The following is a 6732-nucleotide window of genomic DNA, read 5'->3' on the forward strand; positions in this document are numbered from 1 at the left end:
ACAAACTTTCAGTCCACAGCACATAGATCTGTCTTTCTCCTGCTTTTTCCAGGGGCAAAGCAGATGGAACTGAATGAGTGATGACTCCAGTACAGAAGTGATGGGAAGTGTTGGGTTTTGTTTCCTTGTGCAGTCTCTAATTAACCAATTAGCTTTGGCTTTAACAAGGGACTTTTAGTCATGACTTTCTGTTCAAGGATTGTATTTACAATAGAAACATCTCCAACCTATCAGTGGATGGAAACTAGATCTTTTAACTCATAATTTAGTATCTTGTTTAGGAACACAGACTTTCATATTAATGCATTCAAGTTTTCACTGAAAAGTGAGCCAGAGAAGAGAAGATAAAGTGATGCAAAATTTAGAGAATTATTTTGTTTATATTTTTTAATTTAATTTAATCTTAGATATAGGCCTAATGGCCCAAAGCCCATTGTAAACTCTATTCCATTGGCTGAAATTTTTTTTGCATAGCTCACAAATATCTTCATGTTCTGCTTACTGAGCTTATATACTATGATCAACCATGACATATACACCCACTGCCCTTGCCCCTTTCTCTGTTCACTAGCTAGCCTGGCAAAACCACAAACTTGATTACACACCACTCTCCAACTTCCTGGTGCATAGATCCTAGTTGCTGACCATAGCTGGAGAAAAACATACACCATGCTGACCAATCTCACTTTAAAATCATGATCACAAACCTCAAATAGGTCCATAATGCTCCCTGAAAATCCTTTTGCACTTCCCTAGTAAAGCTCCCTCTCTTTCTCCTAAATAACTCATTCACTCCTCTTCTCTCCTTAACTCCAACAGTTTCTTCTTTTTATACTCAACTGATAATTTTGCTCATGATTTCACCAAGAAAACAGGAAGAATCAGATGAGAGTTTCTACTAGTACTTACTATAAAAATCCATTAACCCACTTGCTTCTTGAAAGACAGTATAGGTAAGTGAACTCTAGTGCTAAACTGCCTGTGTTCAAATCCTAGCTTGACCACTTACTAGATGTGTGACCTTGGGCAAATTATTGACATGACTGTCATAGCTTCCATGATGTTCCATGGGGATAGGAATAACATCTACTTCATGGTGTGATTGTGGAGTTTTGAAGGAGTTAATCAATGGAATGCACTTAGAATAAATAGAAGATGAGTGTTAGCTATTACTGTGATCTGTCTTTCCTTTTGTTACAATAGATCAACTTTTGGATCAACAACAATCTAAAGCCAATCTCTCCACTTATGGTGAGATCCTATCTATACTCACAATCTCAAGAACTTTGTTTCCATAACTGTCACCTAACCCTCTTAAATTATTCATCTTACCCTCTCTATTGGATCATTTCCAAAGACACAGTAATTCTATAATATTTCCCAGATAAAAACAAAGGGCTTTTTTTAGCCCTACATCTCCTTCCTGCCATATTTCTCTGCAAAACTGGCTGAAAGTATTGTCTCCACTTCTTTTCCTTCCATTTTTTGTCAGACTCACTCTAATCAGGATATTGAGTCAGACGCTCCTCCAAAACCACATTTGTCAAGGTCATCAACAAATTCCATGTAGTCAACTCCAATGCTCAACTCTCAATCCTCCTCTTACTAAACCTATCAATAGCATTTAGTGCTATAGATCGTTCCCTATTGAAACACTTTCTTTACTTGGCTTCCAGAAAAGAGAAAACAACAATAATCTTTGTTTGTCATCAGTTATTCCTTCACAGTCTCTTTTGCTGGATCTTCTGCATCTTCTTAAACTCTAAATGTTAGAGGGCCCCAGAGCTCAGTCCTCAGATCTCTCCTGTTCTCTACTTACACCACTACCGTGGATGACCTTATCCAGTCCAGGATGGCTCCTCCAAGATGTATCACTCTGGTATGCAGATTATTTCAAGTACTTAAGTACTGTACTTCAATACCAACTATTTGCTGACTATTCCCAAATGTTTTAGCGTTAGCTTGACTTCTCCATGGATCTCCAGTTGCATATACCTAAAATTTCTACTTGAAGGTCTAATGGGGAATTAACATTAGTGTGTCAAAACAGAATTCTTCATCTTTCCTCGGTCTTCCATATCTCAAAAAATATGATCCTAGAGTTATCTTGGGTAATAGATATTTGAAATATTATCCTTTGTTATTTTTGTTATTGGATTTTATGAAAGATTTGCAACTGGACTGAGAAAGCTCTATCTTCATATCTGGAAATGCCTGGATTCTTAGCTTTGACACTTGGCCAAAATAGGGCCAGTGGGATTTATGCGAGGTTTAAAGTCTAAAAGTATCCTGCAAACCCCTGGACTAGTGTGTTTACTGATCCTAGATCCTGCTGGGAACTTCTGCCTTGAGCTTTCTTGAAGTTAACAGATTTTGGTGGTTCAATCTTGACACAAAATGTGTATGTGTGTGAATAAGGACTGTGGGGAGCTTGTATCTGTATATCTTTTGGTCTCCCAACATTTGCCTGTACTCCCTTTATGTACTGTATCCTTTGTTTTAAATAAAAGCTTTTTTAAGTATTCCCTATGGAATCTTATGAGTCCTTTCAAATATGCAAACCTGTGAAATCTTTGCAAATTTTAATATTTAAAATGAAGCAATGGTGTGCTGAAGCTGGCTTGCACCAATGTACAAGTTGAATATTGAAATTTCAGGAATTTTTTTAGCTAATTGTGAAACACATCATAGTTTAAGATTAAGTGTATTAAATACCCCAAACTCCTCATGTCCTAATCATTTTACTAATATTTATGGTTTTGAGGTTATTTGTCTGTATTTTATCTATATGGTAAAGCTAAATATAATACACTGCTACTGTGCATCCCTTCCCCAATTCATGTTTGATGAAGTCATGTGGGTAGCTTGAAACTGGCCATGGTGTGACTATTTACACCATGGAAATTGGCCAATACTACAAATTAGTTCCAACCTCTGGTCCTGACACCTAGTTGTTAAATATCAGCATATCACCGAATGTAACAATTCATCGCTTATGCTTTTAAAAGAAATCTTCACCAGATGATGCAACTGGAGCACAATTTCTATTCCATGACATTACTAACTAGCTTTTTTGGCCATGTGCCAGATGTCTTTTTAAATGCCTTAAGTACTGCTTGCTAGTGTCGGAGGTCAATAAGGTTTGTTACTGGTTTTTATTTCTCATAACTTCAATGCAAGAGGAAGTTTCAGAAGAAGTTATTTTTGAAACATTTCCTGGTGATGTGTCAAGGACACTTCAGCTTTGCAGTTTATAGTGATAATTAAAGGATTCCAGGAAAGACAATTACGTGTTTTTATAACATGTTATTATGCTTAATTATGGAAATAAAATAATTCTATCATGCTTTCTTATGCTGTTTCCTCAAAAAATTTAATTATCTTCATTTAAAATTTGTCACAATTGACACTTTTGTTTGAGTAAACAAAACTTTATTTTCATTAAGTATAAGAGTACTTATTATACAACAATTCCATTAAATAACTATCTCTGGTTTTATAAGCCCAGGTTCACGATCTTTAAGTCAGATTTATCTCATTTACCAAAAAAGAAAAGATTCAGCAAAGTAGAAGTGACTAGCCAGGGTAAAGAGAGATTGTCCCTACATTTTCCTTCCTAGTCATTTGATGAAAGAGAAAGGATTAAGAGGAATCAAACAAAGTCATGATCAGAGCACGGACAAAGTCTTAGCAATCAGAGAGCACTAGTCTAGCAGCACCTCTTTCTTCTGCATAAAATCCTACTCCTCCATCTCAACATCCTTAGGGAATAAAATCTAAACTCTTTACTATGCATATGACTTGCAAATGCATAAAAAGGTTGACTCACTCTTCCTATTTATTTTCAAGACATAGCTCAGTTGTTACTTCCCACCAGGATGCCTTCCTGACATCCCCAGGCTGGTGCTCCAGATTGCCTCCTGCACACATCTGTCATTGAACTTTCTGCAAGATGTAAAAATTATCCGATACATGAATTTAAGTGCATGATTGGGTTCAGGATGGCCCCTCCAAGATGTGTCACTCTGGTATGCAGATTATTTCAAGCTGAAGACAATCAAGGCCCAGAAGACTCAGGAAGAACATTTGACCTTCTCCCAAATTGCCCAAAAGAATTTATAGAAAGGCCTGTCTCAGGAAGGAGCCTAGATAACTCTAGGTGTGGTAGGCAGAAAGGCGTCTAGCAAGGGCCATTTTACCAAAAGCTCTCTCTCAGGTCTCACTGTCAATAGATGGCCCAGTAAACATTTGTTTACCAAATATTAACTCTTTCCATCTTCCTGTAAATTGCCTTCCCTTCCTTTGAAGTGTCAGACCTCTATCTCTTTCTCCTTAGTCCATAAAGACATATATATCTCATTTTGCATCTCATCTATCTCTGGAATTCTTCATGCTTATGAGAGTTCCCTTTGTGCATGTATTAAACTTTGTTTGATTTTTCTCCTGCTAACCTGCCTTTCGTCATTTTAATTATTCAACCAGCTATAAGACCCTGAAGGGGAAAAAGGGGGAGGAAATTCTCCGTTTTCCTCAACATACATATATTAGCACCCATAAAAATGTGAAATATTATTTACTGTTTCTTTTCAGTATTAATGGTGTCTATTGAATTATTATTCTACACTCTGTATCTTTACTCAATAATTTTTCTTGAAGTCTCCCTATATAGATCTACACCTGTGTCAGTCAGGATTCAGAGAAGCAAAGGCATTTTAAGCAGAAAGAAACTTGCAAGAAATCTTGTACTTCAAAAATTGTCAGAAGGGCTGGGGGTACAGGGTCTAGGCTAAGCCTCAACGATAATCCACAGAACACTAGAGAACTGGTGCCCAGGGGAAGAGACTGCAACTGGCATTATTGAATCCAATAGCTAAAATCCAGGGTTCAGAGAGCCTCCAGCACCGCTACAGCCTCCTGACACCCACAAGCTGGTCTGGTCTCTGCCTAGTCTAAAATTGTTTCTTGGCTCCCGGAAAGCTGGAGAATGGACAGTTGGATACTGCTGCATGAAACATCATATATCCATGATCTTTTACCAGCATGAATCCCAAAGCAGTCCCATTTCTTCCTTAGAAAATATCTGAGTTCTCCCTTCCAAGTTTCGTGTGAGTATATCTAACTGTCAGAATCTAATTTGTAGCCAGAATCCTAACCGCAAGGGAGTCTGGAAAATGTCATTTTTAGCTTTCCAATCTCTGCAGCATAGAAAGGGACCTTAAAATGGAGGATAAGGTGGGGACAAGTGTAGTGGTTGAGTTTGTGTGCTTCATTTTGGCGGCCTGGGGTTTGTGGGTTCAGATCCTGGGTGATCCAGGGCACAGACTTACATACTACTCATCAGGCCATGTTGTGGCGGTGTCCCACATACAAAAAGTAGAGGAAGATTGGCACAGATATCAGCTCAGTGACCATCTTCCTCAAGTAAAAAGAGGAAGATTGGCAACAGATGTTAGCTCAAGGCATCTTCCTCATCAAAAAAAAAAAAAAAAAAATGGAGGATGAGTGAGTCAGTCTACCCACCATATCTACTCTAACTTCATTCCTTTTAATACCTGAGTAACATTCTATAATATTGATATGCCATAGTTTATCTAACCATTCTTCTACTGATTAATTATTTTCTTCTGTTTTTTTTTTTTTTTTTTTTTTGCTATTGAAGCTTTGTAATAAACATCCTCATATATTCCTGTTTGATTACCTGTACCAGGATTACCAAAGATAGATATCTAGATAAATACCTAGAAGTAAAACTGCTTGGTTATAGGGGATAAAGTTGTAAAATTAAATAGATGCTGCCAAACTACCCTCTAGGGTTGTTGCCTCAATTCTAACTCCTACCATCAATATATGAGAGTCCATTAAAATTTTTAATTTTAGTAGTTATATTATTGTTTTACTGTCTATTTCTATAGTTAGTAATGTATGATGTTAAGCATTTTTCTATGTTAACTGTCCATCTGTTTTCCTTCTGTGAATACTCTGTTAAAATCCTATCCATGCTTACTATTGAGTTTGTAAAATATTTTATTAACTTTTAGGAGATTTACATATATTTTGGATGGTAATCATTTTTTTGAAACATATAACTTATTTGCTGATTATGTACTGGATACTAAGCACTCTGATGATCATTATGAAAAACAGAGCTATATGAGATGCAGCTCTTGCCTTCAAGTTCAAGCAACTTACATTTTCATGGAGGTGACATGATCATGCACAGGACAGATTTAAATACAAATCAGCCTAACACAGCAGATGACAGTAAATATTAAAGGTCAGGAAAAAAAAATAAAAGAGGATGATGCTTTACAGGGAAGTTTTCATGAGGGAAGCGGCAATTAGGTTGGACTATGAAGCATAAATAAACATGGGATGGGTAGAAATGGTAGTATTTCTGGGAGTATTAAACAGCATTAATAAAAGCATGGAGGTAGGAAAGCACTTGCTATTCAAGGAATGGAACTGTGGGAAATGGCTCAAGTAAAGTCAAGTTTTAGGTAAAGTCATTGTTAAGATAATACAGTATCCTGGGCATTGTGCCAAGCACTTGGCATACACAGTCTCAGTTGATACAACAACCTTGCTAGTATGATCTTGTTAGAGTGTATTTTCACCCATGAGAAAGTTGAAGCTCAAAGAGATTTATGTCAAACAACTAGTTATCAGTGGACCTGGCATTGGAATAAGGGTCATGCCCTTTTTGTTACACCATACTACTATAAAACGACATGG

Source organism: Equus caballus, chromosome 3, assembly GCF_041296265.1.
Source record: "Equus caballus isolate H_3958 breed thoroughbred chromosome 3, TB-T2T, whole genome shotgun sequence".
NCBI classification, from domain to species: Eukaryota; Metazoa; Chordata; class Mammalia; order Perissodactyla; family Equidae; genus Equus; species Equus caballus.